This window comes from Ranitomeya variabilis, chromosome 3, assembly GCF_051348905.1.
Source record: "Ranitomeya variabilis isolate aRanVar5 chromosome 3, aRanVar5.hap1, whole genome shotgun sequence".
NCBI classification, from domain to species: domain Eukaryota; kingdom Metazoa; phylum Chordata; class Amphibia; order Anura; family Dendrobatidae; genus Ranitomeya; species Ranitomeya variabilis.
The window spans coordinates 353,979,114-354,003,658 of record NC_135234.1 but is presented as its reverse complement, the minus strand read 5'-3'; the positions used below and the strand labels follow the sequence as shown (position 1 = coordinate 354,003,658).

General features: G+C 40.6%; 1 protein-coding gene and 1 long non-coding RNA gene across 4 annotated transcripts in view; both read right to left on the bottom strand.

The window, feature by feature from the left end:
• The window catches only part of RSPO1 (R-spondin 1), a 256,739-nt gene extending 249,366 nt beyond the window's left edge, over positions 1–7,373 (bottom strand). For both annotated transcript variants that reach the window (XM_077295890.1, XM_077295891.1), the window contains exon 1: positions 6,998–7,373. The gene's annotated coding sequence lies outside the window, so the exon portion shown is untranslated. The remainder of the gene's footprint in view (positions 1–6,997) is intronic.
• A 7,842-nt stretch (positions 7,374–15,215) lies between these two features.
• LOC143818229 (uncharacterized) lies at positions 15,216–24,331 on the bottom strand. 2 transcript variants are annotated; one of them, XR_013224401.1, is made up of 3 exons: positions 24,235–24,331; positions 17,462–17,588; positions 15,216–16,915 (listed from the first exon to the last, which is right to left on the bottom strand). It is a non-coding gene; the product is annotated as an uncharacterized LOC143818229 (long non-coding RNA). The 2 variants fall into 2 exon arrangements; XR_013224400.1 differs by having other exon boundaries at positions 16,333–16,912.
• Positions 24,332–24,545: the final 214 nt, after the last annotated feature.

Below are 24,545 nucleotides of genomic sequence, written 5' to 3'. Positions count from 1 at the left end.
AATCAACCCTTTAACGAGTCTTGCAATATGACTTAATATTCAAGAAATATTATGATTTTAATGTTGTATCTTGGGTTGGATACACTTCTTGGACATATGTGAAAAGGCGTGAGGTCTCACAGCTTGGAGTGTTTCACCATTTATTGGAGCAACATGAGTAGGTAAGGAACAGCTTCCTCTTTAGAGAATTCATCTTATGATCGCCTATTCATTTAAGATGGCAACTATAGTAATACTGAAGAAGAAATATACAATATAATATAACATTGTATTATCATTTGAAATTCAAATTCTTTGAGTTTGTAGGATTCCAAAATAAAGAGAGTGAGAGAGAAAATGATAGATGATGATTTGTTGATTGATGGGGATCTGACCACTGGGACTCACACTGAGTGGCAGAGCAGGCACTTTTATCCGCATGATCGACCACCACTTCATTCATTCCCAATAGGGTTGATGAGCATTGTGTTCAGCTTTTTCCGACAACCCCATGCAGCATGAGTGGAACGGTGGCCTTGCATGTGCACAGCCACTCCGTTCTAACCAAGATAACAATTCCCATGGTCGTACACCCACTGATCAGCAAGTTATCACCTGATAACTTTATTTCCCTGGACAAAACCCTTTAAGCATGGTAAAGTTAGTTCTTATATGATGATTTCATGGTCTAATGGCTTTTTAAATAGTTATTACCTGGCTAAAGACCTATGAGCTATCGATTTGAAATCCTCACATTACTTTACCTAAGCAGTCACTAACAGTTTGTGTTTCCCATCCTCTAAGACATCACTTGGAAGCTGCCAGGAACGACATTGATTCTTTCTGCTGTCATCATCTGATAAGCAATTATGGGTGGTATCATTTGTTATGTCGAACCAGATGAACAGTAAACACTTGAGATACTAAACAGTTTTGACATCTGCTTTCCTAATCACAACATAATTACAAACTATATTTACATGTCCGCTGATCATCGGGCCATTATATAAAGTCCAATTATAATAAACAGAGCTTCACGTCTCCCGTCATCCTACTTGTAATGTTTAAGAATTAGAGAAAAGTGTAGAACTGAGACAACCCTGCACACAAGGAACATGCTGCGCATATCTGTAAAGGTAATTCTATGGTTTACGTCTTTAAATTAAATGTTTCAGAAATGTATTCAAATCTGACATCCACCATTGATATGATAGCAGACCAATCAAACTGTAAATTTCTATGAGGCAACATCAAGCCCGGCCTTGTGTGACGAAGAAACAGCCACAAAACCTCTCAAAAATACCAATTTGCCTAAGCCTATCTCTTTTTATGTCTTCTCCACAGAACATGCCCCCAACCAAAAACAGGACTGTCAGGAAGTTTGTGATAGAAGAAGATCAAAAAGAAGGACCACTTTGTCGGATGTTAATGCAGAAGAGGAGCGTTATGAAAGCTAGCGGAAAGGAAAATTAGAAGAGTGCCCAGAGCAACCAGTCACTCCTTTTTTTAAAGCATCTTTTAAAAATGAGAGTTGGGATCTCATTAGGCGCTAGTTTTATGAAATCTCATCCAGTCACGTTCATAGAAGTTCAGGGGTCATAGAAGTTCAGGACGTTGAGATCTGGGATCCACTACAGAGACATGCTCACCTAGGACAGCTGTAGTAGCACCTGCAGAGCTAACATGAAGGTGCCAGGGTGATTGCCAGAGAATACCTTTAACTGAATTCAATTCAGACTGTACGACATTAAAACTTCTTACTTCATGTCCTAGGCATATACCGGCACATTTTAGTGAAAGGCAGATTCTTGCAGTATCCTAAGGGCTTTGGCATATGATAATCTATACAAAAGTGTTCTTTCTAGTACAGAGCCTGAGACATTCTGCTGTACAAGCTCCATTATGTTCTCTATGGAGCTATTCTTCTCTACAAACAATGTTTCAGCACTGTTCTTCTTGGTCATATAGGAGAGGTTTTGCCTTATTCTTCAAGAACAAAAATAAGTGAGCAAAAATAAGTGTAACTTAAGGACCTGTCACGAAGTCAAAAATCTCTAGTTTTCACTTGTATTTTATTCCTGCTTTCCCCATGTTCTGTTTTGTTTGTTTTTTGCTTTTTTTCTGCTGTCTTTCCTCCTGTAATTTCTTCATATCCAGCTGCTGTTGGTTCAGTTTACAGCTGATTATTGGGGAGTCAGGTTTCTTTCTCCCAATGATCTCAAAAGGATGGCCTCTGTCATACAGATAAGTCATTAATATGATAGAAGTTTAGAATCACAAATAGATAAATGGAAGTCAATATGAGATTATTCTATGATCATTTATGAGAAATGACTGTAAGAAGCAGTTTCTATAAAGATCAGTAATATCAGAAGTGGGGGCTTACCAGGGAGACCCATATCATCGCTATATTCAGCAACTTTTTAAATATTCCCTTACACATAATGACAACTTCATACGTAAGAGGAGCCAGGATTAAGATGACAGCATTTAAGGAGCTGTAGAAGTACAGATCTTCTTTAATCTATAGAAGTCATGCCCAGGGGGAATAGAAGGAGCGCTATGCTGGCGTGTATCTCCTGTGCCACTGGCATATATAGGATTAAACATTCAACCTGAAGACTATGCTATTTATAAAATTGGGTGACATCATCTTGGCTTCCTCTGCTCAGCATCGCTAGATAATGTTACCGGGGTGGATTGTGAGATCAAGCGTGTGTCTTGTTGCAAACCTACAATGTCTTTCTTCATTGACACATGTACTATTGTCAAACGAGGCGATCCAATATAACATTGGGTTATTAGCTAGGAAAGATCTAATCAGCTCCATCATCAGAGCTTTGTATGTCTCCTGAAAAGCAGAAAATGATACTTTATACTGTAACAGTGACAGGCCCCCCCATATGCAGACTCGGAGCGGCAGCTAAAGAGGTATCAGGTGTTAGCAGATTTGTTAGCTCATAAATGAAAGCCTTTAATCAGTGGGCGTGCCGAGAAGAGAAAGCACATGTTCCTGGCACGGGGACAAGTGAGGGGAATAGCGTTACCGCCACAAGACCAGCTTCTCAGAATTGGACAGATGTCACAGACTAGACTTTATGGAGGCATATGTAATCTGGAGATTTAGGAAACACGAGGAATTTAACTATTATATTGCGAATCAAACTACTTTTGAGAAATTCAAGGTTTTATGCTGTTTTTAATACATTTTTTTGCTTGCAATTTTGTGGTGTTACTATTTAAGTCTCTAAAGTTACTTTACGTATTTGAGAATGGAGGACACTCTCCTTACATGAAATGAGCGTCTACTTCACATTGGGTTTTATAAATGTGATGTATATCCTATGGGGACATTTGGATTTGGGGCACTATTGTTTCAGACTTGGGGTTATTTATTTCCTTACATATAATATTTCCACTGATCTTCATGATCTGTTATGTGACCGAACTGATGACAAAGTTGTGAACCATTCTGAGGTCCATAGCTGGGTCATGTCTCGTGGCGCACTGCATGCACCATTCTGAGGATGAGGATTTATTAAGTTACTTTTCTTGATTGTCTTGTACCATGTTTTTGCTCTTAACTCTTCACACAGTTCATGAATTTTGTGGAGTCAAGAATGAGCTTGACTTGCGTCTCTTTGTGACATTTTAGCACAGAAAAGTTGCATGTTTCTCAAAATTTGGCAATATTTGTGCACAAAGTATCTGGCATGTATATAATTGCTCCAAAGGTTGGTTCGGGTGTGGGGGGGTGGGGGCGCTGGTGTAAATTTGTGCAAAAATGTTGAATCTTTTCAAAAAGTCTCAATTTAGGAATCAGCCAAAAACATCTGGAAAGCGTTAACCCCACCCATAATGTCGAACTAAATAAAAACAGACAATCACATAAAAAAGTGACTTTATAAAAGGCTTTATAAGCGATGAATTTGGTGCAAACAAAAAACAAGCACGAAACACACAAAATCAGATAAAAAAGGCACAAAAGCAATGATGAATTGGGCCTGCAGTGCTTTTTGATTTGGCTGTGGATGCCAGACTATAGAAAACTGAGATCAGTTTTGAAATACATCTCCTGAAGTTGCACCACCACACCAGAGAGAAAGAAAATCAAAGGATGGAGGAATATATGTGGAAACAAGGTCTAAGCAAAAAATTACTGCAGCAACGCCAACTATGCTTACAGGCTGACATCAACGTACTATATACATATCATAAAAATGACCGCATATTTGTGCTGTCTGGTACTGCATGGGTCAAAAGTGCAGAACCCCTGGAGTTTTCATATATCCGCCCTAATCTTGAATGATCTTTAACTTGGATTACGTAAGAATCAATCTTCATCTATGTATCCAAACCTCTGTACTTATCCTTTCCAATCCTTAGGTTCAATTTGATAGACATATGTCTTTTTACAACCTACTATCTTTGTGATCTAGAACCCCTTTTACTGCATATTCTTCCATCCTCATCTTCAATCTTCTTGACTTTTATATGTATAAGTCTTCATCTAGAACCCTGCTGTTCTGCTTGCCGGTAGTCATCCTATACTCTATTAAATAATGTATGATTCAGTCTTCATCTGCATTTCAATGTATATAGATACTTCTTTTAGAACCCTGTTTTATAGAATCTTGAAAGTGCATCAGTTTTTATCTAAAACTTCCATGTATCATACATGCTTCAGCCTCTCTAAAATTTCCTCACATGCATTGTATGTGGACCACACTTTGTCTAGAACCCTGTTGTTTTGCATCATGTATATGCATCGGGTTTCAACTAGAATTTCTATGTACCATGCATGTCCGTCCTTCTCTAGCATTTCTTTGCATTGTACATGGACCACACTTTGTCTAGAGCCCTGTAGTTTTGCATTGTATATGGATCAGTTTTTATCTAGAACTTCTATGTACCACACATGTGTCAGTCCTTCTCTAGCATTGAATATTGACCAGACTTTGTCTAGAACCTTGTTGTTTTGCATTGTGTATATGGATCAGTTTTTATCTAGAACTTCCATGTACAATACATGTGCCAGTCCTTCTCTAGCATTGAATATTGACTGGACTTTGTCTAGGACTCTGTTGTATAAAGAATATACATTAGTATTAACGTGTATTCTGCGGTCTTCATCTAGAACTTCCTTGTACTATACATCTATTAATCTCCATCTAGAAACCTGTTATCTTGTATATGAATAGGTCATCTATTACTCTTTTACATGTTTTCTAGATCTAGAATTTCCATGTACCATACATGTGTCAGTCCTTCTCTAGAATTTCCTTGTATTGAATATGGCCTGTACTTTGTCTGTGTATATGCATCAGTTTTTATCTAGAACTTCTATCTACCACACATGTGCCAATCCTTTCCTAGCATTGAATATTGACTGGACTTTGTCTAGAAACTTGTTGTTTTGCATTGTGTATATGGATCAGTTTTTATCTAGAACTTCCATGTACCATACACGCGCCAGTCCTTTTCTAGCATTTAATATTGACTGGACTTTGTCTAGAACCCTGTTGCTTTGCATTGTGTATTTGGATCAGTTTTATCTAGAACTTCCATGTACCTCACATGTGTCAGTCCTTCTCTAGCATTGAATATTGACCGGACTTTGTCTAGAACCTTGTTGTTTTGCGTTGTGCATATGGATCAGTTTTTATCTAAAACTTCCGTGTACAATACATGTGCCAGTCCTTCTCTAGCCTTGAATATTGACCGGACTTTGTCTAGAACCCTGTTGTGTAAAGAATATACATTAGTATTACCGTGTATTCTGCGGTCTTCATCTACAACTTCCTTGTACTATACATCTATCGATCTCCATCTAGAAACCTTTTATCTTGTATATGAATAGGTCATCTATTACTCTTTTACATGTTTTCTAGAACCCCCATTGTATTTTACACACATCAACCTTCTAGATCCCACAAATACTATATGTGCTGCCGCCTTTAATTTGCTTGTCTTTGGAATTGATTTATGGGAAAATGAGTATTTTAGCTCCACTTTATCAATTATTTAGGTTGTCACCATGTTTTTTTTTTCCTTTTTGCACCAGTGGCTAACAAATAATACAAAATAAACTTAAAATGTAAATCTGCAATAGGGCAAAAAAGGCTCATGACTTAAGCATGGTGAAATGTCACAAGTTGCAGTAGTTTTTTTTCTTCCTCCAACTTCTTAACGAGAAGGGAAACGCAGTGTTTGAGAAAATATATAAAGCAAAAAAATCTCTCCACGCCTTCTTTTCTGTGTTCTCCATTGTGGAGTAACTAATAACGACCTAGATGTGTCTGTTTTTAATTAAAAAGGAATTGTAAATGTGACCTTGCAGAAGCTACTTTTTCTAAACACATGCAGATATTACAGATCTCTGTTCCGTGATCCAAATCATGCAAAAAGAAAAAAACACCATACTTTATCCTGATCACGCCACTGAAAGTTCACTTCCAAATCTGATAGCTGAAGGATCTTCTTGGCAAAGAGCCTGTTAAGCAATGCGAAGAGCAACAAGAAAAAATATGTATTTTTGCCAGTAAATGAGCACACGTAGCAGAGATGAGTTTGTCACTTGGTTCATGGGGTTATCACAATGTGTTTTTACACAGAATTGCAGATAAGCAGACTACATTAACTCAACTCAGTGGTTCATCCTAAAGAGCAAACTATGCAGCTCCAAAGAGCTAAATGACAAATTCAGCTCTGCTACATCTGTGACAGTGAAATTTGCACCGCTGGTTAGTAAATCAATACCTCCTGACAATTAAAGATGTCTGTTTCTCCAGCTAAACTAAACTGTTAGCTTTTTGCCATCAGGATATAATATATCATTGTGCATATACATTACGCATATACAAACAAATGTGTACAAATGATTTTCACTCTTCGGGGATTTGGGATTTTGTCTTTTTATCACTCGCAGAAGAGGAAAATCGACATTTGCACTGTCAATTTCGAAATCAACACGAAAGCTTAAGAAAAAAAAAATTCTTAAAATTCCAAAAAACCTTACCTTCAATATAAATTCCACTTAATGGAAGAGATTGGATGTGTTTTCAGAAGCAATCCTTTACCGAAAATCTCCCCAAAAGCGAAAGAAAATGGACGTAAACCTCCAGAAATGTAGATTATGATTCTTCTTATTTTAATAGAGAATTCTGTTTTTAATGTAAAATATCAGCTCTGGTAAGAAAAGCGAATGATAATAACTCCAGCCGGATTTCAGAGAGGAGAGAGGGAGAGGGTTCTGGCTGTGTCTGGATTGTAGTCCATCAGCAAAACCAAGTGATCAAGCAGAGAAAAGCCCCGGCGAGTCTGTAGCTCTGGCTCCATCCACTTTCATGCAGGCGACTGACTCTCACTTTCCCTCTCACTTTTTTTAAATGACCAAAGCATCCAGTTTTCCCCTCTAACTTAAGCCAGATATCTGTTGCTTGCAAGTGCCACCTCCTCTAGGGATTGACAGAGGATTTTAACTCTTTGCTTCTCAGCTCTACATCAGGAACCAGGAAAATAAAAGAGTAAGGACGGGGATGTAGGGGTTAATATGTCATTTTTTTTTCAAAGGATTCTTTATTTTTTTTCTTATACTAAAAGCTGAAACTGACTTTGGTCACCAGAGTGATTGACTTTAGGAAATATCGCTTTTTTTTTTTAGGTGGCAGGAAGGAAAATTCCTTACGCAATTTACCCATGTGGTGTCCAGAAAAGACCGGTATTTGTATGAAGGAGGAGATTTTTCTGCATGATGTGATATATCGAATTCAATTTTTAAGTTTAGTTCCCCAAAATATAGCTAAGAGCACAGTTTGTCATGAACTAGTCCTACACATGTTTTTCACAGCCTGTAGGGTTGTTCACATGTCGCTGTATTTTTCCAGACCGCGCGGTCCGCACCAAAACACGGAAATGGGTCTGAATTTGATCAGAGTCAGTCGCCAATACAAGTGTATGGATCCGTGAATCGTTCTGTGCCGTCCAATTTTCACTGGATTGGAGAAGCTTGAGAAACTTCCTTTATTTTTTTTCTGCATACAAGAAAATCTGTTGGTCAAAACTGATACTCTGAACAATCGCTGATGGAAATCTGATCCACAATAAGTTTTTTTTAAAAATGAGAAAAATCATTGATGCGTGAATGAGACCTAACACAGTCGTAACAGGTAGAGAAATTAGATCTACGATTCTAAGAACCTAAAAATCCAGAGCCAAGAGGTTTCAAGAGGTCCTGCTGGTCAACATGATCATGAAGGCCATCAAGCAAGAGGAGAATTAGTCTCATCAGATTGCATTATTGGGCTACATTCCCATGATGAGGATTTGATGTTGCAGATGTTTCTTTATTAGATTGCTTATGTCTTTTACCTGCGTTTTTAACGCTGCAGCTTTTGTTGCTTTTTGGTGTGTCATGTTTTAAATAAAATTGCTTTGTATTTGATATTTCCTGGTATTTGTCTTTGACAGAACTTTATTGATCCAGTCATGTGTGGATTACATACATTTATTTTACCTTCAGATTTTCTGCATCTAATGCTATGGAGAAAATCCACACATAAAACTCAGCGCACGCGCAAAAGGTTGACATGTTGCTATATATTCCATAAATCACAGCCACTCTGCTAGAACTGTAAAACGCTGCATGTTTTGTGCAGCAAAAAAAGCAGCATCAAAAGCTCATTGTGGGAATTTAACCTTAAAGGGAACCTGTCATGTAAAAAAACGCTATTAGCCTACAGATGTTGGCTCAATCTGCAGATTAACGCCACTCTAAAGCTGTGTTGGCACACAAGTGATAGCTATTGGGCTATTTGGAGGAAATTCACTTTATTCCATCTGGCAGCCACCAGCTTTCAGTCATAAAGGCGCAGCTTGAGTAACCATACAGTACAATGAGAGTAGTGGCTGTAGGAACAACCCAGCCCAATGACTGACAGCTGGATCTGCATTGATGCACTGTGGAACTGGCTTTCAGTCAGTGCTGGGGGCGTGTTACAGCCGCAGCTCACTATACACTGAGAGGTGACTCTTTGACTGAAAGCCGGAGGCTGCTGGGTGGAATAAAGTTCATTTTCTCCCAGTAGCTGGGCTTTCAGTACTGTGACAGCACAGCTTAATAACCTGTATATTAACACCACATTTCTTAATTAAAAGTGTACATGTGCATGCAGTGTGAGTGCATTAAAATATTAACCTATCGCCATCTGCTTCAGTATCCAGCTCCGTTCCGCCTCTCTTCTCAGTGACGTCATTGCCCTTCAGACTAACCGGCTGACTCTATGCTCTATGCGTGAGTCAGAAGTCACTTTTACAACGTATGTCTGCGGAGCCTTCTTCTGACGCTCTATAAGGTTGCATTGCAAAAGCCCCTTCTGGACACGCGGAGCGCAGTGTGACCCGGACAGTCTGCAGAGCGCTGACATCACTGAGAATCAAAGCAGAGAAGAAGGGCACTGGACATCGGAGAGAGCAGCAGTGGGTGAGTAAAATAACACACACACTACACTACACAGATTTAGTAAAAGAATACACATGGGAGTACATCTAGAGCCAGATTTTTCAAAAAATTGTTCCAAAAGTGAACTAAAGTCTAGAAAAGTTAGAAATTTTTCAAAAACTTTAGCGAACAATCTGAATCTGAAACATGAAACCGTTACACGAAATGATGATGCAGTAAAACTCTTAACCAGAAAACCTATTTACTGTGTAGCTGACGAGAACTCTGCCTCAGCATCATGACATCACTCCGAGGAGATGGGGCTCTGCGTAGCATATCGCTTTATGTGTAGACTGCCAGCAGTCACAATTACCACATGCAAGTCATTGTTCTCATTCACACAGATATGTCCTGCCTGCTAGGGTGTAAGCACACAATTCACTGAGCACTGTATACAAACAGATCGCATTCTGGAACGTAAAGGGATTATTGCTGATAATTGACTAAACTTATAACATGCTGAATACATATGGAATACTCACATTTGAAAAAAAAATACACAATCCCATTAGAGGAATTACATTTTTTTCCATGACTTTCCTATTTTATGAACTGCTGCTCCACGTGAATGGGCAGCCCTGATAAGATGTTTCTATGCAAAATATATATATTTTTTTAACCTTTAGAGCTCCTAAAGTTGAAGTTAAAGAAAATATGTCACCAGGTTCTTGCTTCTCCCATTGAGAGCAGCATAATGTAGGGGCAGAGACCCTGATTCCTGTGACGTATCACTGGGCTACTAGCTGCAGTTATTATTATTATTATTATTATTATTATTATTATTTATTGTTATAGCGCCATTTATTCCATGGCGCTTTACAAGTGAGGAGGGGTATATATAATAAAAACAAGTACAATAATCTTGAACAATACAAGTCATAACTGGTACAGTAGGAGAGAGGACCCTGCCCGCGAGGGCTCACAATCTACAAGGGATGGGTGAGAATACAGTAGGTGAGGATAGAGCTGATCGTGCAGCGGTTGGTTGATCGGTGGTTACTGCAGGTTGTAGGCTTGTCGGAAGAGGTGGGTCTTCAGATTCTTTTTGAAGGTTTCGATGGTGGGCGAGAGTCTGATATGTTGTGGTAGAGGGTTCCAGAGTAGGGGTGATACGCGAGAGAAATCTTGTATGCGATTGTGGGAAGAGGAGATAAGAGGGGAGCAGAGAAGGAGATCTTGTGAGGATCGGAGGTTGCGTGTAGGAAAGTACCGGGAGATGAGGTCACAGATGTAAGGAGGAGACAGGTTGTGGATGGCTTTGTACGTCATGGTTAGGGTTTTGTACTGGAGTCTCTGGGCAATGGGGAGCCAGTGAAGGGATTGACAGAGGGGAGAGGCCGGAGAATAGCAGGGGGACAGGTGGATTAGTCGGGCAGCAGAGTTTAGAATAGATTGGAGGGGTGCGAGAGTGTTTGAGGGGAGGCCACAGAGCAGGAGGTTGCAGTAGTCAAGACGAGAGATGATGAGGGCATGGACTAGGGTTTTTGCAGATTCTTGGTTGAGGAATGAACGGATTCGTGCAATATTTTTGAGTTGAAGTCGGCAGGAAGTGGAAAGGGCATGGATATGTGGTTTGAAGGAGAGATCAGCGTCAAGGATAACCTCGAGGCAGCGAGCTTGTGGGACTGGGGAGAGTGGGCAGCCATTTACTGTAATGGATAGGTTCATTGGGGGGGTCACGTGAGATGGGGGAAAGATGATGAATTCTGTTTCTGAATTCTGCAGTTGTGAAAATAGGATTAAATTATTGACAACATGGAAGCTATTTGGGTTTTATTTACATAAAAATACTTAATGGGGTTATCCAGTTTCAGAAACCCCCTACTGCAGTTAGTTTTTAAAATTCACTCTTCCCGGGTCGAGGACTGTGTCTCCCCCGCAGCTCCCAATCAATGTCTGTTATTGTGTGCAGCGATTACTTCATTTTGACAGCGCTCTGTGGCTGTTAGCGGATAATACAGTCAACAAAGGCAGAGCTGATGCGCTTAGTTATGGCTGTAGTGCCGGTGACATGATGTCAGCTGACAATATCACACACCAAAAACAGCGGTGGAGACTCAGTGTTGGTCCCGGGCAGGATAACGAATTCTCAGTTTGTTAGGTTTTTTTTTTAAACTGCCGATGGGGGAGAGAGGATTTTCATTGGCTAAAAAAACAAACAATAATTCTCACTTCATCAATCACCTGTTCCCATCTAGCCTTCCACATCGATTCTTTTCCTCTTCGTATGTGGTGTACATTTTCTCCAGAGTCTTCATTCCAAGACAGAACTACTACTAGTAGGCCGATGTCACACTTGCGTGTGGAATGCGAGAAACTCGCACAAGTCTCTGGCATCAATACCCGGCACTGCCGCCAGCACTCGGGACCGGAGCATGCAGCTGCATGTATTTCTATGTAGCCGCATGCTCCGGTCCTGAGTGCCGGCGGCAGTGCCAGGTATTGATGCCAGAGACTTGTTTGAGTTTCTCGCATTCCACATGCAAGTGTGACCCCGGCCTAATAGTACTACTACTTCCAAGCACACGACTAGTCCTCTGACGCCCCTATATAGTGCTACCGCGGCACAATATATGACATCATGATGTAACTAAGTGCATGGACCAAGTGATTGCATGATGCAAGAAGATCTAAATGACTCCATTCCTGGAGAGAAGCAGCTAAAGAGAATGTGCACAATGAGGGAAGGGGAAAAGAAGTGGCACAGAGGACCATATTGGGGGCTGTGGTTACGGCTGGACTGGTCAGCACCATTGTGAATATTAGTATTTTTTTATCTCCTACAGTTATTATGCTTTGGAGTCTGGAGTCCAAATCAATTCACAGAGAATAACTGCTGCAAATCCAATTTCCCTGAGAAATCTGTGCAATTTGCAGCATTCGAATCCTGGCAGATGTGCTTCTCTGTACTTGTCATCGCCACATTTATGGGCATATTAACAGTAGCTGAAGGATAGAAATAGATCATAATCCACACAGAAACTTTTTTTTACTGCTTTTATCCATTATCTAGTTTTTGATCACGTGCATTTACAGGTTTGTAGATGCCTTTTCTAAACCTTTTGCACCCAAATACATAAAAGGTGTCATTATAGTGGAATTACATTGTCATGATGTTGTGGTTTTCCTGCTCTGTCATTTATACAGTGGATCCTATTGCATGAAGCTGCAGGGATTTACAGTTCTGGACTCGTTCCCTTCCCTTCTGCTTGTTAGAATTCCCACATTACACCTACTTTCCGAAAGAAGGTGTAATGGTGTGCAATAAAAATAAGCTCCATTCTCTCCTTCCCCTTCGCCCAATAAACACATGATAATGAGAATTAGCACATTCTGAACTTACTGTCATTAACACCTTGACACAATGCCTGGAGGCCATGGAGAAATGACACTACAGCAGATTGTTGTGAGAAGATCAGATACCACAAAAGTGTCAGAATATGTGAGAGAGATATAAATTGCTCAGAGTCATCCTCTCAGTATCACCTCACCTTTCTCGCGGACATTATTCCCAGTTGTGAATTGGAAGTGCAGATTCATACTTCCAACAGCTGGTGCTTCCAGGAAAGTCTCTCACTAAGCCCAAGTCAAAGTCCCTCAGTAGAAAAAAGACTTCATTAAAAATGCAAAGCTGGAAGTTTGCATTTAAAGGATTTCTCTAAAATGGTATGCAATCAATACTAGAGATACAATTTGTATGACATGTGTCATCTCCAAAAGAAATGGATTGATAGATACATAATAGATATATAGGTAGATAATATGGGATAGATAGATGGATATGGTATAGATAGATAGATGATAGATAGATAGATAGATAGATAGATAGATAGATAGATAGATAGATATGGGAAAGATAGATATGGGATAGATAGATAGATAGATAGATAGATAGATAGATAGATAGATAGATAGATAGATAGATAGAATAGATCGATATGGAGCGATACGGAGATAGATCGATATGGAGATAGATAGATAGATAGATAGATAGATAGATATGGGAGATATATATATATATATATATATATATATATATATATATATATATATATATATATAGATAGATAGATAGATATGGGATTGATAGATAGATAGATAGATAGATAGATAGATAGATAGATAGATTGACAGAAAAAAACCTAACCAGCACCTCCTAAGTGTGAACATGTGCAAGTTGCGAGACTGCATCATATAGAAAAAGGAAAACATAGCATAAGTTTAGGCCATGTGAAAACACTGAAAAATAATAAAAACATTGAATATAGATTTTACTGCTCAAAAAGATGTACTTACAAAAATGAATGAAAATGAAGGTTCTTAGCGCATAAATTGGCCAATTCATGTTTGCCCATCAACTGTTAGGGCTGGCGGAACACACCAAATAATTATAAAGATGGAATAAGGTGCGTTCGCAGCCCGGGGTCCACCGTGCAGAGATGATACCTGCTGCTAGGTAATGGTGGACAGTAAATGGCGGTATAATGAAAACACACATGGGTTAGCTACACCCGGTATGAAGGAAGCGAACCCTGTTGCGTCACAGGGCCGTAATACCGCAGAGGTAACGTAAGTAAACAGTCACAGAACTCTGCCCCAAAACGCGGGGTTAGAGTCCCTCTCGACCACTTGCGTTCGGCACCGGAACTGCGGTGCCAGGGATAATAAATACAAAATAGATGTAGCGCACTGCTTGCGCGCAGTGCCGCTCTGGCGGACAGCACTAACCGCCCTAACTAGGGACAGGTATGCGCACTGGTTGTGCACGGTGCCGCACTGGCTAACGCTGCCGATAGACGCTATAGATTGTGCCTGGTGCTGGATGGCACTAACTGTTGCTAGACAGCTCCAACATTCGCGAGCATTCATCAACACTAGGGATGGGTATGATTCAGAGCTTTCACCAGAACAGGCATACATCCACACACACACAATTACTGATTTATACCAGCGTGCGGCCATGCAAACCTTTTATAGCCGAAGTTCTCCAGGACCTTCCTAGTGGTTCAATAGGAGCTGCTACAGGACCTGAGCATGTGACCCCGACCTCCAATGAGAGGTCGACCTGTGGGCATGCTCAGTAGGGGAAAAGCAGGACATAGTCCCTGGAACGTCTGCTCACCACTGATCAGTGCTGGCTACAAGGGCTGAGCCTGGAAAGGCAGCAGTAACCAAGCGCACAGTATCTGTTTGAGCCAGACGCTGGGATCAACATCTCTGCTGAGCACTCTCCACTGTGGCTGGAGGAGAATGGGAGACCGCAGCGGACATGGTTCGAGATTCCCCCTGTGCAGCAGCGGGAACTCGACACCTAACATCAACCACGTCAAGGTGACCTCCCTTTGATGGGTCCCTGTTCTATTGTACTCAGGCTATGAACCCTGCAGGTGGCTGGAATCAGTTCTACCTGCCCATAAATTGTAGGCGAGAGACAGGAGTGTTCATTTTGCTGTAGGTTTATTTTCTTAGAATTACATGACTTTATTGTCTGCCATTAAATAGGATCAGTGAATTGTTCTAAAACTATGCTGCCTGGTTGAAGAGCAACATATTGTGTGGGCTGGTCTACTCTACCGCTATCTGAAATGACGCAAAAAATATTCTGGTATATGGCTAATAGCAGATATAACAGAATAGGCATCTTACATTAAACTATTTTGGCACCTTTATAGTTTAAAACTAAGACAATGAATTTTCATTAAAAAGAGGCATTAAGAGCTCATTCAGGCGTCAGTGATTTTTCTCCTCAGAGTATCATCAGCGTTTCGCATTAGAATTTGTGACAGTTTTTGCCATCAGAGTTTCATCAGTTTGGCTCATGTATAAGTTAGCTGTTTGTTTTTTTTCCCAAGACCTATAGACTTTCATTGGCACATTTGGTCTGAGAATCAGATCAGTCTTGGACATGTTTCTGCGATTTTGTGCGACAATAATACACGACATGTAAACAGCTCCATAGACAACAATAGATACAAGTTTTCTCCGTGAAGAAAAAGGCCTGGATGATTCTCTAACAGCTAATGGCATTGTAGGTTATAGATAATCTAGTGATACAGAATGTATGACTGGTAGAGGAACGTTAAAGTTGATGATCCTATATCTTTTTTCAACCTATGTACCATTCATCTGAATGAGCCCTATCTAGTAGAAAGGAAAAACAATGAATCCAGATGTACCCATACATGGCTTCAGGCATTCTATTCTATTTTTCGCTATAAAAAGTGTTGTCTGCTATCACTTTGACTTGTGATTGATGCGATAAATTTAATGGAAACAACATTGATTGATGTAGTATACCATAGCTTTGACACAACATTGCAAGATGAGTTAAATGGATACCATTGTTATCTTTTAGTGTTGGGGTTCTGATTTCAAATCCGACCTGGGTCAACATCTGCATTCAGTTTGAATGTTCTGCTTGTGTTTGTGTGGGTGTTCTCTAGTTTCCTCCCACTCTTTAAAAATACACTGATAGATGAATTGTCCCATGAAATTGACCCTAGTGTATAAGTTACGGAATTTAAGTTGTGATCACTACCGGGCACAAGGACTAGTGTGAAGTATGCTATTGCTATATAAGCAGTAGAAATGAAAAAGTAAATTACACATTGTCAATCTGCATAACATACTGAAAAAAATACATTTTTTGTGCTCTTTACAATGGTCTAAAGTGATGGCATATTGATAAAATTTATGATCACTTTTCGATCAGTGAAGGTTTGACATCTGGTATTTTACCAATTCCGTAAATTAATGGGAGACCGATCTGGTTTCAAATAAATCGCCAGTGCTACACAGCCAATGACTACGAATATTATTTTGCATGATGTGAATTACAAACAAAACAATATATAGTGTACAATCAGACAGATTTAATTATTCATACATTAATAAATAATTCTAGCTGTTCCATATATCTATATGTAAGCTATAACTTATCTTTGTTTCCAAAATATTTAAAAGATTTTCAGTTGCCCAACATGAAGACATTGATATGTAATCAATAAGTATGAAAATCCTAAATCATATGAGCACAGTCAAAACAAATTAAATGCGTCAAACATCCAGCACTGATATTAGTCTTTGCAGAACTGCAGTTGTGTGACATATTTAAACAGAAGTAAGAAAAATTTGAAAACTTTGAGATTCCATTTGCAAGTCACAAAAATAAATGTCGGCCACATTTATCACACTGGTGAAGCATCAGATGGCAGGCTGAGATAATTTTGCATGACCGAGAGGGCTGCCACATATTGCCCGGGCAGCTATGAGGTCACATCTCTCTTTATTAAGTGGGTTTTCATACCATTGTACTGTGGTGGTCTGTAAATCAACACTTCTCAGGGTCACGGGAGATCAATGGTTTCCAGTGGAATAGTCAGGAAAAGGACTGGTAATATGTACCACAGAGTTGGCTTCTATCTCCAGATTCACCTGCTAAACAAATTAGATGTATTATTCTTCTGGAAACAAAATTTATCTTGATTTATTCAGAGTCTAGTATGAGCCTGATGTGCAGAAATAAATGCACATGGCGTTAGAGATGAGAGGATCATGCAAAATTGTAATTCTCTAGTTCGTATTTGATTTTACCGGGAAATTCGATTCTCAGTAAATTGAATATGTCTTATCATGCTCTGGAGTCTCTATAGAGCCCAGAGCATAATAAACATAAGATGTAACAAAAACCAACTTACTGTCACTTTACTGCTCACCTCTATGGCCCCTTTTCTCCTCACTGTAACCCACCCGCTCCTTGTTGCATCTTCTTATCACCACTGCCGAATACAGATTTTTCAGGCCTCTCCACACTATGGTGGGACTTCCTTCTCTGATGAGGCACCGGAAGTTTATGTGTAAGTGCATGTGTAAGGTGCAGGAGGGCGGTAGTCGAGGGCTAGTTGCTGCTCTATAGGGCCCTTTTGAAGAAAATTCTTCTCCCAAATCAAATGTGCTGTGTTGTGTGGGGTACTTTGCACTCACTTGTAGGCCACAGACCTCAGCTCTCTCCAGGTCTTCAGTTTTGGGAGCCGCTGCTCATGAATCAGAGGGCACCCCGTTCTTGTCATCACTTGCTTTTTGGAAGGGCATTGAACAGCAAGGTGGATTGCTGCTGAGGGGAAAAAGTAAAAAATCTTTAAATCTTCAGCTTAGCGAGTGTGAACGAGCTGAGTGTGACCTGAGTGTAAGTGTGAACGGTGGTAAGTGTGACTTGTGATTCAGTGACTTTGGATTCAGGGAGTTTCCATGGGAGGCATTACTGAATTGCTAGCTATATTTTATTAATACTTTGCATTTATTTTTATTTAACGCTTCTGTCTGGTGCAATCCCCATTAGGAAATGTGCTCCACTACTGTTAATGCCATCCAGTGCACATCTTGCCACATGTTTGCAGTCCTTGATCAGCCGCTCGAGGGTGCATACTGCTGTGCGAGATGTGAGCACGTTGTGCATTTGGAAACCCAGATTCTGGATCTAAATGTGCAGCTGGCAACACTGAGATCCATTGACAATATGGAAAGGAGTCTTCTGCTCACTGAGCAGACGCTCAATGGGATAGATGAGGGGGGATGGTAGGATGGAGCTGCAGGACAGTGAAGTAGCAAGCTGGGTGACAGTTAGAAGGCCGGGTAGAGGGAAGAGTGCCAGGGAGGCTAGTCCTCATCTGGCACACCCCAATAAGTTTGCTAAGTTGGCAGATGAGGGGGGTGTCAGAACAGGAGTAGCACTGCTGCAGCCAGGCATGTCCTCTGAAAGCCGGAGGAGTGACTGCTCCAGTAAGGAGGGAAATAAGAGAGCAGGGCAGGCCAGACAGGTGCTGGTAGAGGGGGACTCAATTATTAGGGGAACAGGTAGGGCAATCTGTCACAAAGACAGGGATCGTCGAACGGTGTGCTGCCTACCTGGCGCTCGAGTTCGACACATCGCTGATCGGGTGGACAGATTACTGGGAGGGGCTGGTGAGGACCCAGCGGTCATGGTGCACATTGGCACAAATGACAAAGTTAGAGGTAGGTGGAAGGTCCTTAAAGATGATTTCAGGGAATTAGGCTGCAAGCTGAAAGCAAGGACCTCCAACGGGGTATTTTCCAAAATACTGCCTGTACCACGTGCCACGCCAGAGAGGCAGCGGGAGATTAGGGAGGTTAATAAGTGGCTCAGGAATTGGTGTAGGAAGGAGGGGTTTGGGTTCCTGCAGAACTGGGCCGACTTCTCAGTTGGCTACAGGCTCTATGCTAGGGACGGGCTGCATCTCAATGGGGAAGGTGCAGCTGTGCTGGGGGAGAAAATGGCTAGAAGGTTGGAGAAGTGTTTAAACTAGGGATTGGGGGGAGGGAATTCATTTTATAGGAGGGGAAGATAGTGCAGATAGAGACCTGGGCACAAATAAGGAAGTTGGGGATGGCGGTGGCATCGGGGGTGGGGTTAGAACAGTTAATAATTTAAAAAAGAATAGAGGTACAGAGAGGAACATCAAGTGCATGTATACTAATGCCAGAAGCCTCGCCAACAAAATGGACGAATTAGAACTAATGTTGTTGGAGCATAATTATGACATGGTGGGGATATCTGAGACATGGCTGGATGAGAGCCATGACTGGGCTGTTAACTTGGAGGGCTATAGCCTTTTCAGAAATGACCGTACAGATAAGCGAGGGGGAGGGGTGTGTCTGTATGTAAAATCATCCTTAAAACCCATCCTGCATGATAATATAGGTGAATCTAATGAAAATGTAGAGTCCCTGTGGGTGCAGATAAGGGGAGGGGGAAAAAATAATAAATTACTGATAGGGGTTTGTTATAAATCTCCAAAAATAATGGAAGCAACGGAGAATATCCTCATAAAGCAAATAGATGAAGCTGCGACTCAAGGAGAAGTCATTATTATGGGGGACTTCAACTACCCTGAAATAGATTGGGGAGAAGAAACCTGCAGTTCCAGCAAAAGTAATTGGTTTTTGACAACTATGAGAGACAATTACCTTTTACAACTGGTTCAGGACCCAACAAGAAGGGGGGCACTGCTAAACCTAATATTAACCAACAGGCCAGACCGCATATCAAATATAAGGGTTGGGGGTCACTTGGGGAATAGTGATCACAAAATAATAAGTTTTCGTGTATCCTTTAATAAGATGTGTAGTAGGGGGGTTACAAGGACACTAAACTTCAGGAGGGCAAATTTCCAACGGATGAGAGATGATCTTGGTGCAATTAACTGGGATGATATCCTGAGACATAAAAATACACAAAGAAAATGGGAGACGTTTATTAGCATCCTGGATAGGACCTGTGCACAGTATATACCGTATGGGAATAAACATACTAGAAATAGGAGTAAACCAATTTGGCTAAATAGAGCTGTAAGGGGCGCAATAAGGGACAAAAAGAAAGCATTTAGTGAATTAAAGGAAGTAGGTAGTGAGGAGGCATTAAACAAATACAAAAAATTAAATAAATTCTGTAAAAAGCAAATCAAGGCAGCAAAGATTGAGACAGAGAGACTTATTGCCAGAGAGAGTAAAAATAATCCCAAAATATTCTTTAACTACATAAATAGTAAGAAACTAAAAAAAATGATAGTGTTGGCCCCCTTAAAAATAGTCTGGGTGAAATGGTGGATGAGGATGAGGAAAAAGCCAATATGCTAAATGACTTTTATTCATCAGTATTTACAAAAAAAAATCACATGGCAGACAATATGATCAGTGATAACAAAAATTCCCCATTAAGTGTCACCTGCTTAACCCAGCAGGAAGTACGGCGGCGTCTAAAAATCACTAAAATTTACAAATCTCCGGGCCCGGATGGGATACACCCCCGAGTACTGCAGGAATTATGTACAGTCATTGATAGACCATTATTTTTAATCTTTAAAGAGTCCATAATAACAGGGTCTGTACCACAGGACTGGCGTATAGCAAATGTGGTGCCAATATTCAAAAAGGGGACAAAAACTGAACTCGGAAATTATAGGCCAGTAAGCTTAACCTCTACTGTGGGTAAAATCCTGGAGGGTTTTCTAAGAGATGCTATGCTGGAGTATCTGAAGAGGAATAACCTCATGACCCAGTATCAGCACGGGTTTACTAGGGACCGTTCCTGTCAGACTAATTTGATCAGCTTCTATGAAGAGGTAAGTTCCGGACTGGACCAAGGGAACCCAGTGGACATAGTATATATGGATTTTTCAAATGCTTTTGCTTTGATACGGTGCCACACAAAAGGTTGATACATAAAATGAGAATAATGGGGATAGGGGAAATATGTGTAAGTGGGTTGAGAGCTGGCTCAGGGATAGGAAACAAAGGGTGGTTATTAATGGAGCACACTCGGACTGGGTCACGGTTAGCAGTGGGGTACCACAGGGGTGAGTATTGAGCCCTCTTCTTTTTAACATATTTATTAATGACCTTGTAGGGGGCATACAGAGTAGAATTTCAATATTTGCAGATGACACTAAACTCTGCAGGGTAATCAATACAGGGGAGGACAATTTTATATTACAGGATGATTTATGTAAACTGGAAGCTTGGGCTGATAAATGGCAAATGAGCTTTAATGGGGATAAATGTAAGGTCATGCACTTGGGTAGAAGTAATAAGATGTATAACTATGTGCTTAATTCTAAAACTCTGGGCAAAACCGTCAATGAAAAAGACCTGGGTGTATGGGTGGATGACAAACTCATATTCAGTGGCCAGTGTCAGGCAGCTGCTACAAAGGCAAATAAAATAATGGGATGCATTAAAAGAAGCATAGATGCTCAGGAGGAGAACATAATTTTACCTCTATACAAGTCACTAGTTCAACCACACTTAGAATACTGTGTACAGTTCTGGTATCTGGTTTATAAGAAACGGGCCTACCATAGAGCCAGGCACTCCACAAGACATGCTTTGCTCTATGCCCGGGAAAATCGGAATAGTTCTCCCAATAATATACATTTTATAACTAACTATCACTCCCACTTTTTTTCAGCATGAAAGAATGCCTTCAAAAAGCATGGCCCATTCTACAAGCGGATTCCATCCTCAAACAGATCCTTCCTGCAAAACCTACTGTAACTATCCGACGTTCGAAAAATCTGAGAGACTATCTGGTCAAGAGCCACTATCAAGATGGTTCGGGACCAAGATTTATTGATGGTGTGGGGCCGAGGTGTGGATGTGTACCTTGTGGCCGGTGTGTCACCTGCCCTAATGTCGATCGTACCCACACATTTACTAACTCCTCAGGCTCATGGACGTATGAAATCAGGAAGCATATCACATGTACGACTAGGAATGTGATTTATTTTGCTACGCGTCCGTGCGGTCTCATATACATAGGACTTACTACACATCAATTTAAAGTGCGTGTACGTGAACATGTCCTTGGGATTGAGGCGGCCGCCGGCCATGAAGACACATCCACACTTCGGACGCTCTCCCGTCATTTTAAGTTATACCACAACTGTGATAGCTCTGCACTTAGGATTAGGGGGATAGATATGGTTGACCTGGGGATCCGTGGTGGGAAGATCAGTTCTAGATTGGCTCAGCGAGAAACCAGGTGGATCTGGGCACTGGATACCGTCCACCCCAGAGGGCTAGACGAGAATATTAGTTTTGCACCATTCTTATAATAGTCCCGGTGGTTGTAATAAGTATATGTTTTTGCTTTTAATTCCTTGTAACTTTTGTTGTTTTTATTTTGGTCCCATTAGTCCCTTCTCTCTTGTGACAGACCTTCTAATCTATCACGGATATCTACAGACTGTACCACACTTGTGAAGTTCAGCTTACCCCTAGGATTGGGATGTTCTTTCATTTACGGACATGATGTGAAGCCCGAATATTTTATACCCACAAGATACTGTACTTTATTGAAATTTGTTTATTGTTGTAATACACTGTACTGTGGTTTGCCTCTATATAGGATTTGGGTTATCTATTTATTATGATTCGTTTCCCTAACATCATGTAATGTGGTCTAAAGTTGTCTACAGGGTAATGTTTTTATTTTCCTATACCTGTGATGGTTATATTTTTTCTAGATTTGAACTATTCATGTTAATTATCTAAATATTACCTTATATATTTATAGTGTGCTATCTATGCCATTTCTGAGTACATGTATGCCCTAGAATATGACAGCACGATGATATATATACAACTGTTGTGCTGGTTTATTTACCTGCAGTCAGCAATCCTGATGCAGGATCTGGGCACTTATCAGCCACAGCACGCATGCGCGCCATGGTCCCGGCTTGCCCATCAGCTTGCGGCGTCATATTGTGTTGCAGCGATGGTCATGTGTCATGGCGTCGCACAGCACATAAGTCCGCCGCCGCTGAGCGTCCTGTCACCATGGCAGCGTGTGTGTCACAGTAAGTGGCAGCCACTCCGTCATGATTAGTTGACCTTACATCACGTGGTCTTTTCAACAGTGGGTTCCTTTACGTCCGTAATTATCTTTCTATTTGTATACGGTGATGTGATTGGGTCTTGGGGCTTTTTATAGCGCACCTCCCCTTCCCTCCTTACCCCTTGAGAAAGGCTACAACGCCAAAACGAGCGTCGGGGTGGACACTCGTGGACACATTCTGGCACAATACGGGTAATTATGTTAGCCACTTTAATTGGCTTTTACCTTCTTCTATTCTATTTGCAATATCCATCCTGTGCCAGCTTTTGTATAGATTAAGGCTTTATGGGAAATGTGTAATATTGCTGAATATTTATATGTGATCCCATGGTGATAGTACCATACTGTTCCTGTATGCCTACAATATTGATATAATCTCTGTCCAGTGAGCACCCTAACTTGCAGACGTGCTAGTAGGTGTAACCCCTTCCTTACCCTCCTGTTTGTCATCTTATCTTGGTCTTATAATAAACTATCATTGATTATTTAAATTATAAATGGGAATCTTTTGTCGTGTTTTTTCTTTGGTTGCTTATAGTCTTTGCGACTATTGTCCCGTTATTATGTCTGTATATAGAAATATCACAGTATATTCAGAAATTTGATTGATTCTATATAGTTACTGCGATTCTTTTCTTGCCTTCAAGAGGTGTGTTTACTGGTGTATAAGAAAGACATAGCTGAACTAGAGCGGGTGCAGAGAAGAGCGACCAAGGTTATTAGAGGACTGGGGGGTCTGCAATACCAAGATAGATTATTACACTTGGGGTTATTTAGTTTGGAAAAACAAAGACTAAGGGGTGATCTTATTTTAATGTATAAATATATGAGGGGACAGTACAAAGACCTTTCTGATGATCTTTTTAATCATAGACCAGAGACAGGGACAAGGGGGCATCCTCTACATCTGGAGGAAAGAAGGTTTAAGCATAATAACAGACGCGGATTCTTTACTGTAAGAGCAGTGAGACTATGGAACTCTCTGCCGTATGATGTTGTAATGAGTGATTTGTTACTTAAATTTAAGAGGAGACTGGATACCTTTCTGGAAAAGTATAATGTTACAGGGTATATACACTAGATTCCTTCATAGGGCGTTGATCCAGGGAACTAGTCTGATTGCCGTATGTGGAGTCATGGAAGGAATTTTTTTTTCCCCAATGTGGAGCTTATTCTTTGCCACATGGGGTTTTTTTGCCTTCCTCTGGATCAACATGTTAGGGCATGTTAGGTTAGGCTATGGGTTGAACTAGATGGACTTAAAGTCTTCTTTCAACCTTAATAACTATGTAACTATATTATTCATTTACTTAACTGTCCGTGTACACATATTTGCAGATCATACCATCGGGCACCATACTTTTCATTTCTCAAAATCACAGCAGTGAGCTTTCGTTCTACCGGGACTATCCCTGCCGGCTCTTCTTCTGTCAGTGCCAGAGATTCTCCGCCCAGTTCTGCAGTACACGTGAGGTTCATTACTTCTCCTACATGTCTCCATGTCAACCTTCCTTACCTATCTTCCTTAACCTATCTTAACCTGTACAGTACTACATTTTTCATTATCTTTACATTAATTATACAGAATATATTACTATATCACACTCTATATCACAATACATTGCAATTCACATATCTTATAACTACACCAAATAT